General features: G+C 31.6%; 1 protein-coding gene across 1 annotated transcript in view; it reads left to right on the top strand.

Moving 5' to 3' along the window:
- Positions 1-4,482: 4,482 nt before the first annotated feature.
- The window catches only part of tws (protein phosphatase 2 regulatory subunit tws), a 52,447-nt gene continuing 45,215 nt past the window's right edge, over positions 4,483-11,714 (top strand). The window contains exon 1 of the mRNA XM_075291958.1: positions 4,483-5,908. The gene's annotated coding sequence lies outside the window, so the exon portion shown is untranslated. The remainder of the gene's footprint in view (positions 5,909-11,714) is intronic.

The following is an 11,714-nucleotide window of genomic DNA, read 5'->3' as shown; positions in this document are numbered from 1 at the left end:
TTGGAGCAACATTTAGAGTATAGTAAAAAGTAAATTAGCGCTTGGGCCCGAAATTAAACGTATGTTTAATAAGAGCAATGTTTTTTAGGCTTCACTGTGCTTCTTTAATCCCTTTTTTAAGAATGTACGAAAAAGTATTTCATTTACTGAACAGATTTAGAAAAATCCTCAGAGTTTCAGTTCAGTTTTCATATTCCTCTTTATTTATTTTAGTTAATAATAACAATCCATTTAATACGATTTTATCACATGAGATATTACAACAAATGAGACTCTTATTGAACATATACATTATATTAGTTATGTATACTAGTTTTAAAGGCAAAAATAGTTAAAAACCTTTATATGAATTAATTAAAAAAAATTCAAATATTGTTGAAAAGTATGTACCCTGCCAACATTTTTTGAATTTAAGGGCGCCACTGAGAATCCCCACTACGTCGAAAACAGTCGTATACGATATCCAAAACTCCTCGGAAAAGCGCCGTCACTATTGAGAAGTTGTACCACGCCATGTTACTACAAAAAAGTAACGCATGAGTGCAATTATTAGGTGTCCTTCTGGATACATTTAGAAGGACGCCAATAAGAGCCCCTTCAAACAATCAGAGAAAGTGCATTTTAAGATAGTTGTAAAAGAATCATTGTGGTCAAGTAAAACACGATTGTTTATACATATGTTTATTAATTTTATTAAACATTTATAAATTCTCATAAATATACCATTTATACGACTATCACATCACATTTAACATATTTTTATGCATTAATAAAAGATTGATGCTGAGTTACAAATTGCAAGTTACATGTTGTAGCATCTATCAGCCAGCGCTTTTATTCCCAATGGAGGCAGCGTGTCTGGAAAAATATTTGAAAAACTATCACTTTATTCCATTTGGAAAGTCAAAAATTGTTCACCAATATACCTTTCACAATTTTAAGCGAAATAACTATGTTTTCAGCACTTCATTATCATTTTTATTTAAATAAATTATAAGAAGCTAGTTGTCCTTGGTGTTTCACAACATATAAAATGGCTCTTGTAACAATAGTGATGGCAAAATACTTTCATTCGAATAGTGATGGCAAGATACTATCACAGTTGGCGATTGTTGCAGTGTCACTTACGAGTCTGGGGTAGCGATGAGGATGAAATGGAACTTTGAAATGGTGCCAGGGTATGAATGTAGAAGATTATAAAGCTTAATAACCTAATACAAACACCCAGAAAAAAGTGCCTTCGAAACTAAAGGAAAAAATGTTTATCAATTTTGTTTAGCCATTTTATTTCCATTAAGTTAAATGTTTGTGTGAAATAATAAAATTTACTTTTTTCAGTAAAAAATCTTAAACTGAAAGCAGTTAGGAATAGTTCATTAACTAGAATAAGACATGGAATTTTACAAATATGTTTTCTTCGCTGGGTATAAGAATTTACTACTGACCTAGAAAATTTTATTCACTGATAACAAAGCATTCGTAAAAATAAACAAAAACCGAACTAAAACCAAGTTTTCTTAAATTTAGTAAAATTTCTTATAAAACGATAATACTGACTTCCTTTATTATAGAAAGCTTATCGTACATACGAATAACACTTGGCATAGAAAAATATTTTAGTTCATTCGTACTAAGAAGTATGCAATCCTTTCAAAACTTAAGGAAACACACTTGTTAGAATATAGGAAATTTTCCTATATTTCTTTTATCTACCTGTAATCGATACCTGTCATCGATGTAATCGATATGTTTGCGCGTGGGTTGTTTTTTTAGTTGGAATCGCGTTGTTATGGTATACGGAGAGATTGTTAAAAAATAATATAGTAAAATAATATAATAACAAATAAAATATATAAAACATTTGTTATTTTAAATTAGTTTTTTTTCGTTTTCTTTTTGAAAATTATTGAATATAAATAATAATAAGTCTATCAATATTCGTGATGGTGTGTAAACAAAGAAAACACCAACATTTTGGAATCTTCAATTAACAGGTATATTCAGTGACGCTAACCTTTTGTGAAAAAATTGGTTTATGATTTTTTATATTTGTAGGTATTGAAATTGTAAAAAGAGGATAAAATCGTTACGCAGCAACTTATTAAAAGTGAAAGGTACAAGAAAAAGAAAACATTACGTTTCACAGTGGAATAATAAACCAATATTTCAAGGCCAGTCGATGCTGTTGATTCTTAATAAATATATTTTATATATTAATAACACATGTATTTTATTGAAAAAAAAATTATACAGGCAATTTATAAAATTTTATTTAAAAATTAATTTTAAAACGAAGGTAAGCAGTTCTAATTTTGAAGTAAAACGTTTACCACAAATATGTAAGATTTGTCCAAATGAATGAAAAAAGTTCAATAAAATCATTCCATATATAAATTCAATTCAGTTAAATTTTTTCATACTGTAGTATAGTGGAACATAAATATAGGAAAATGTTAACTAATATATAGAATGCATTCTACCTAATTTCAACGAAAATCACATCGTTCAAAAAAATAAACATGTCTTTGGCGCTATACGAAGTTCGACTTTCTTCACAATGAGTTCATTTTAACTTAAAGAAGGTGTCACTTTTTTCTGGGTGTGTGTTTTGCTTGAGTTCATTTTAATCCTCCATTTTGTAAAGTAAAAATCATCACAAAATACCCAAATTCCTGGAAATTCCTCCCATGAAATCACCAAGTACCCATTCTCGAAAAAATCCCCAATTTTCGGAGAGATCCCAAACACTGGCAACACTGTATATAAAATTTACAAAATATTGGCATAGCCACTACACAGAAAAAAGTCCGCAGTTAAACCAATACTAAATTTAACTTATTTTAATTGCAAAAAAATATTTGTTTATAGTTAATTTTTTTTTGAAATTTTCCACAGCAATGAATTTTTTTATGTATCAAAAAGTTTGTAAAATAAAAGTTTGTAAAATAAAATAAACAATGATCGTACACATAAGTTCAAAGTGAACTAAAGCAGAAGAAAATTTTCGAGGAATTCCCAAAAATAGTAAAAATTAACTACTGTATGGTTGAAATGGTCATGATTTTGCGCCAATGATGTTTTTCTTTACTTTTAGTTAATTTTTTCTTCTGTGGGAGGATGTACTTTTATAAAGTTTAGTTGAAAATTATACCAGGTCATTACATTTTCCTTGTTTTAATAGCGCATTGTGGAAATCTGAAATAAAGTGGAGTACAATATAGTTCAATTTTCGATTGAAGTAGTTCATTTTTTCAATAAAGCAGTTTACATTTTTTTTCTGTGTACCCTTCCTTACTAGTTTCACACTTACTTTTGATTAATACTAATTTCAAGGCAGAACAATTGGGAGCCACCGTGGTGCAATGGTTAGCATGCCCGCCTTGCATACACAAGGTCGTGGGTTCGATTCCTGCTACGACCGAACACCAAAAAGTTTTTCAGCGGTGGATTATCCCACCTCAGTAATGCTGGTGACATTTCTGAGGGTTTCAAAGCTTCTCTAAGTGGTTTCACTGGAATGTGGAACGCCGTTCGGACTCGGCTATAAAAAGGAGGTCCCTTGTCATTGAGCTTAACATGGAATCGGGCAGCACTCAGTGATAAGAGAGAAGTTCACCACTGTGGTATCACAATGGACTGAATAGTCTAAGTGAGCCTGATACATCGGGCTGCCACATAACCTAACCTAACCTAAGGCAGAACAATGTAAATAATAGTGTGTTGTTTTCTGAAAACAACAATTCCAACCAGATCAAGGAATGTTTATTCTATTTACTAATTTTTCAACTAAGTTTCACTGTCATTTGTTTTTGGTGCTGAATTGTCCTCATCGGGGACACGGCAGAATATAAAAATATAGTTCCAAAACTAGACATGGTTAAAAAATAAGACTGTTGATTAAAAATTCACTCAGTTTCATTCCTGAGAAAAGAAAACTAATCTTTCAGTGTAGCCCTTGAAGTTCGGCTGAATTGCAAAAGAGAAGTAAACTAATTTCTTCCGAAAAACTCATATGTAAGTATATCTACTATCTCATTCACTCCTTGCATTAAATCTTCCTCATAATAAAAACTATTTTAAGAAATATGAAATTTTTGTATAGGTGCTTCGAGACAGTTCTAGGAATTAGAGAATTATTTAAAAGGTTTTAATTTATTACACCAATCTACTAAATTTATTTGCATTACTGCACAATGAAAAATCTATTAGATGGCCACCTAATATTGCGACCCTAACAACGTACATACATATCTAGTCTCTCATCAGTGATATAGCTCTCTCATACTCTCATTCTGTAAACTTCCGGTGGGGGCATTTTCCCCGCTATGCTTTTTATTCTCTGAGAACCAATCTATTGTGTTTGTGTGTAATTTTGGGGGGCATAAGTGTGTGTCTGCATTTTGTCTCGTGTACATGCCAAAAGACACAAAACGCAACACGTATTGTTGTTTTTCTCAAATTTTTATAATTCAGTTTCCATCAATACGCGAAGCGAATAGCATCGTGACTAATTTAGTACCAAAAGGCAGCCGCCAACAGTAGCAGAGCTCAGAAAATTTTTTAGTGTACGGAATGTGAGAAGACGAAAGAAATGTGCGAATAGTAAAAACAAATAACATGAAATAAGGAGAAGAAAAAAAACAGAAAATTGAAGAAGAAATAATACTCTACCTTGGTGTCATGCCATCATCATTACCATCAAAAGTATTAGCAGCGCAGATGCTTCTCTAATGACAAGAACAACAGCAACAACACCAAAAACCACCCATCAAACCACAACATATTGTGCAAAAGAAATAAAACAACACAATATATTCACCAACAACAACTGCACATATTGTCGGTGGGGTTGCACTAGTGTTCTTCACCCCCCCGCGCATTACAGCTAGAGAGCTATGCACATATGTTATGTTGCAGAAAATATTATTCTAATATGACAAAACTTGCCAAAATATAAAAAAGAATTATAAAGTGATTTTATAAGAGCAACAACAACACAATTCTGAAGCAGCAATAGTATCGGCAAACATAGCAAAGAGTAATTATTTCCTTGCGCCGCATTGAAGGACATCCACAAAACAAAAACTAATAAAAAGAATAAAATAAGTTTTGGCGGTTATATTACAATAAATAAAAATAGTGGTCTACAGAGTGATAAACAGAAATCTAGAGAAAAGCCAAACGTGAGAGGGAAGCAAATAATTCAGAGTGAATTTGTGCCAGAGTGTATGACGTTTTTTTGTTAAGTAATTCGAGCAGCTGCCGCCAGTACGATAAGTGTTGTCTTTAAAATAAAATTTATTAAATTAAATTGAGGATTTGTTGTAAAAAATATTACGTCGCGAAAATTTACCAGAAACCCTCTCAAAATACGTTTATCCACCTTTAAAAAATCTAGTAAATTTCAAAATAATTGCACAACATTATTTGTTGACAAACAAACAAACAAAAATATAAAGACACATTTTTATTAACAAACAAAAAATCGGAATATTAAAGAAAATTTGTGTGAAAGCAAAATACAACAACAACACCAACATATTGTATTTGGCGTTTGTGAACAAATCTTTGCCCATATATATAAATGATACAAAATAAAAAATAAAATTTTGTACCAACAAATAAGTGCAAAAGTAATTGTTTAAACAAATAGGAAAACAATAATCATAACCACAAAAGCATTCGAGTGCTATATTCCCAATTATTTGAGCTAACATTAAATTCAATATCACCGTATCAATCAGCACAGCAGATCAGTTCAGATCATCGTCGCCGTCATTGTTTGAACTTTTTGTTCATTGTTTTTGTTGGAATTATATCTCAAAAACAAAAAATTTAACACTTTCATCATAATTGATGATCATCTTTATAAATAGTTTCTGGCTTGACTTTACGAGATAAATCAATAGTAAGTATGTTTAATTGTATATACATATTAATGTCAGGCATCTCTTAACCCCAGGGGTAAATTTTCATTTGTATTTTAATTTATTATTCTTTACAAAACAAAAACATATTTATTCCCAAATAAATCACGATTTAGCATTGATTTTTGGTTAGGCCATATGGGACGACTTCTATCTTTGTGGTGAAGAAATTTTCACGACGAAAACATGAATTCAAAATATGAATATATATGGGTGAAAATTACCCGCAACGATTATAGTATGAACGAAATTTTAGATTTTGTTTATAAAGGTGGGCATTAAGTTCGAATTTAGCCGCTAATATCAAAATTAAATCAGTAAAAAACAGTATAAAATAATACCTCTTCGATGCAAATATAATAACTTTTCACAAATTTTATTTATTTATTATGGATTTTTTAGAGAAAAGTAATCGTAAAAAATTGCGATTTTAGCGACTAAACTCGAAATTAATACCCACTTTAAGGTGGGTACTTGTTTGGTTTTCGAGTTGAAAGCCACTTTATTTTCGTGATTACTTTTCCTTAAATAATCAAAATTATAAATGAAAACAAACATATTCCTGTTAAGTCTTGCCGAAATCTAGAGGAATAAGAAACTGTGAAAATCATATAGTTAATTTATCTGCTTTATATTGGACTGTCTTAATAATGTAACCGCGAAAAACGAACATAGTACTGACCTTTAAGTCTAATCGAACTTTTATCAAAAGTGACCTTCAATTTCGAACTTTCGTTATTTTTGATATCGACTTTCGATGATCTCTGAATCTCATTTTTGCCAAAAGTGACCTTCAATTTCGGACTTTGATGATTTTTGATATCGACTTTCGATTGTCTTTCAAATCGTCTAACAGATTTTAGCTACCAAACCTAAAAAAATCGCTTCAGTAACAAACCCAAACACATTTTGCTTCAAGCATATATATTTTCAGGAGTGGTCCAACAAAATATTGTTTGTATTATTCAAACATATTAGCTTGGGAGCCACCGTGGTGCAATGGTTAACATGCCCGCCTTGCATACACAAGGTCGTGGGTTCGATTCCTGCTTCGACCGAACACCAAAAAGTTTTTCAGCGGTGGATTATCCCACCTCAGTAATGCTGGTGACATTTCTGCACCCAGAAAAAAGTGACCCCTTCTTTAAGTTAAAATGAACTCATTGTGAAGAAAGTTGAACTTCGTATAGCGCCAATGACATTTTTATTTGTTTGAACGATGTGATTTTCGTAGAAATTAGGAATAATGCATTCCATATATTAGTTAACATTTTCCTATATTTATATACCACTATACTACAGAATGAAAAAAATTAACTAATTTGAATTCATATATGGAATGATTTTATTGAAATTTTTTCATTCATTTCGACAAATCTTACACATTTGTGGTAAAACTTTTACTTCATAATTAGAACTGCTTACCTTAGTTTTTAAATACAATTTTATTTATTTCTATAAGCAATTTTATCTTCAATAAAAGACATGTTTTATTAATATATTGAATATATTTATTAAGAATCAACAGCATCGAATCTCTTTGAAATATTAGTTTATTAATCCACTATTTCCAATTTCCGTGTGATATTATCAACTGTAAAACGCACTTTTTCTTCTTCTTGTACTTTTCACTTTTAATAAGTTGCTGCCTAACGATTTTGTCCTCCTTTTACAATTTCAATACCTACAAATATAAAAAATCATAAAACATTTTTGTTGCAAAAGGTTAGCGTCACTGAATATTACCTGATAATTGAAGATTCCAAAATGAAGACAAATGAAAGGGTTGTTATTCTGCTGGTGTTTTCTTTCTTTATACACTATCACGAACATTGATAGATTTATTTAAAAAAACGAAAATTTTTCTCACTAATTTAAAATAACAAATATTTTATATATTTTATTTGTTATTTATTATATTATTTTACCATATTATTTTTTAACAATCTCTCCGTATACCAAAACAACGCGATTCTAACTAAAAAAACAACCGACGCGCAAATATATCGATTACACCCACGCGCAAACACATCGATTACGATGACAGGTATCGATTACAGGTAGACAATAGAAATTTAGGAAAATTTCCTATATTCTAACAAGTGTGTTTCCTTAAGTTTTGAAAGGATTGCATACTTCTTAGTACGAATGAACTAAAATATTTTTCTATGCCAAGTGTTGTTCGTATGTATGAAAAACTTTCTATTATAAAGGAACTCGCAATTATCATTTTATAAGAAATTTTACTAATTTTGAGGAAACTTGGTTTTAGTTCGGTTTTTGTTTATTTTTACGAATGCTTTGTTATCGGTGAATAAAATTTTCTTTTTCAGTAGTAAATTCTTATACCCAGCGAAGAAAATAGTATGAGTAAAATTCCATGCCTTATTCTAGTTAATGAACTATTCCTAACTGCTTACAGTTTAGGATTTTTTTTACTGAAACGAGTAAATTTTATTATTTTTCACAAAAATTTACCTTAATGGAAATAAAATGGATAAACTATATTGATGAAAATTTTTTCCTTTAGTTTCGAAGGCACTTTTTTCTGGGTGTGAGGGTTTCAAAGCTTCTCTAAGTGGTTTCACTACAATGTGGAACGCCGTTCGGACTCGGCTATAAAAATGGAGGTCCCCTGTCATTGAGCTTAATATGGAATCGAGCAGCACTTAGTGTGGTATCACAATGGACAGAATAGTCTAAGTGAGCCTGATACATCGGGCTGCCACCTAACCTAACCTAACCAAACATATTATGCTTCACCTTAAGGCATACACTGGTAGAAAAAAATTTTAATGAAATTTTCTTTTATTTTATTTTAATGAAATTTATGTTATAAACATATATTTCTAAATTAATATATGTTTGCATCTAAACATATTATATTTACAAACATTTTATGTCCCAAACATAATATGTTCTAACATATTAACATATATTTCCCAAACATGTTATGCTAGTTTATGAACATTATATGCTTGCACTTAAAAATATTGTGCAAAAAAATTTAAGTTCCAAACATATAATTTGTACACCCAAACATATGAAAAACAGTTTTTTTTCGTCCATGTACAATCGAAAATAAATGTTTAAAAGCAACGTTGTTTTGTTTAAGGCCGGTATGCACCTCTAGCGAAAAATTTCATTCCCATAAGAAATGCATTGCTATTTATGCTAACGAAATTTTCGCTAGCGTTCAATTTCGTAAGCTGGTACGCACCTCTAATGAAAATAACAGGGTTGTCAAAAGCATATTTTGGCAGCAAACATTTAATTTATTACAATCATTGTGTGCGTAAAAGTTTTAAAAGGTCAGTAAATAATAAACAATTTATTTGAGGAATATTTGGAACATATATTAACAATTTTTAAAAGCGATTAGCTGGTTTAAAATTTGTGTACACAGCCCTGTTTTTTGTTGTTGTAGACTTAAATAAATTTTTGCTACCGAAAATTTCGCTAGAGGTGCATACCGACCTTTACTGAAAAATGGCTTTAAAATGATTAAAAAAACAATTTTGTTACTGCAAAAACTTTCCAGAAAGCTACGAAAAATTCCAAAAGTTAGAAAAGTTTACTCTAATTCCTCAAAAAATCGTTTCTGTAACTTATACTCGCAAACAAATTCTGCTTTAAGCATATATATTTTCAGGATTGGTCCAAACAAAATATTGTTACGTTTCACCTTAGGCATACACTGTTAAAAAAAAAAAACTTTTAAAGAAAGTTTCTTTGTGTGCATGTTGTCTCTCGGCCTCTTTTTGGAATCACATATTTGTTTATAGGCAATTTAATATTTATTTGCATCCACACAAAAAAATGTTATGTCCCAAACATAATATGTTCTAACATATCAACATAAATGTCGCAAACATGTTATCCTAGTTTATGAACATTATATGCTTCCACTTAAAAATAGTATGGTAAAAATTTTAGTTCCAATCATATAATTTTTACACCCAAAATTATGAAAATCAGTCTTTTCGTCCGTGCAGCAAACCAAAATTGGAAGTTATTCTAACTTCCAATTTATTATTCTAACTTCCAATTTTTATTTTTATGCTCTAAGAATTGTCGACTATAAGTAAAAAATCGATAAATGCAGTATCGGGTATGTGGTCGAACATAAATTATGGTGTGGTCAACATCTGGGATATGTCTCGAAAAATTAGATACGGGCAATATTGATAAATAAATGCTCTAAGAATTGTCGACTATAAGTAAAAAATCGATAAATGCAGTATCGGGTATGTGGTCGAACATAAATTATGGTGTGGTCAACATCTGGGATATGTCTCGAAAAATTAGATACGGGCATTATTGATAAATACGAGCGAGCATCGACCTTTACAGTGGCGCTTGAGTTCTGGTGACCAATCGAAGGTGTAAATTTTCAGCTGGTCTAACAGGTTGGCTGATAAGTCCCCGGTCTAACAAAGAAAAAAAAAAACATTTTTTGTCAAAATTCGTTTTTATTATTCAACATAGTTCCCTTCAAGAGCGATACAACGATTATAACGACCTTCCAATTTTTTGATACCATTTTGGTAGTACTCCTTCGGTTTTGCCTCAAAACAGGCCTCAGTTTCGGCGATCACCTCTTCATTGCAGCCAAATTTTTTCCCTGCGAGCATCCTTTTGAGGTATCAGAACAAGAAAAAGTCGCTGGGGCCAGATCTGGAGAATACGGTGGGTGGGGAAGCAATTCGAAGCCCAATTCATGAATTTTTGCCATCGTTCTCAATGACTTGTGGCACGGTGCGTTGTCTTGGTGGAACAACACTTTTTTTCTTCTTCATATGGGGCCGTTTTGCCGCGATTTCGACCTTCCAATGACGCCATATAATAGTCACTGTTGATGGGGTTTCCCTTCTCAAGATATAATAGATAAAAATTATTCCACGCGCATCCCAAAAAAACAGAGGCCATTACTTTGCCAGCGGACTTTTGAGTCTTTCCACGCTTCGGAGACGGTTCACCGGTCGCTGTCCACTCAGCCGACTGTCGATTGGACTCAGGAGTGTAGTGATGGAGCCATGTTTCATCCATTGTCACATATCGACGGAAAAACTCGGGTGTATTACGAGTTAACAGCTGCAAACACCGCTCAGAATCATCAACACGTTGTTGTTTTTGTTCAAATGTGAGCTCGCGCGGCACCCATTTTGCACAGAGCTTCCGGATATCCAAATATTGATGAATGATATGACCAACACGTTCCTTTGATATCTTTAAGACTTTTGCTATCTCGATCAACTTCATTTTACGGTCATTCAAAATAATTTTGTGGATTTTTTTGTTTTCGTAGGTAACCACCTCTTTCGAGCGTCCGCTGTGTTCACCGTCCTCCGTGCTCATTTCACCACGCTTGAATTTTGTATACCAATAAATTATTGTTGATTTCCCTGGGGCAGAGTCCGGAAACTCATTATCAAGCTAATTTTTTGCTTGGCTTGATAATGATTTTTCCCTTCAGTAAACAGTATTTTATCAAAACCCTAAATTTCTTTTTTTTCATTTTTTTCACAATTACAAAAGTTGCTTCACAAAAGACGCTCTATCTCACAAACTAATTGACTTACAGACGTCAAATTTTGACACGAATCATTTGAAGGTTGGTACTATATAAATATAATATGCATTTAATACTAGCGACGCCATCTATGTGTCAGACCGGGGACTTATCAGTCAACCTGTTAACTGCAATGAATCCATGGTAACACAAACTTCTAAAGTTGGACAAAAAGAAGGCAAAAGTATTATAATTTTAATTTAGTATTATTTAGA

Source organism: Haematobia irritans, chromosome 1 (assembly GCF_050003625.1).
Source record: "Haematobia irritans isolate KBUSLIRL chromosome 1, ASM5000362v1, whole genome shotgun sequence".
Classification (NCBI taxonomy): domain Eukaryota; kingdom Metazoa; phylum Arthropoda; class Insecta; order Diptera; family Muscidae; genus Haematobia; species Haematobia irritans.
This window is presented reverse-complemented; position numbering and strand designations above follow the sequence as displayed.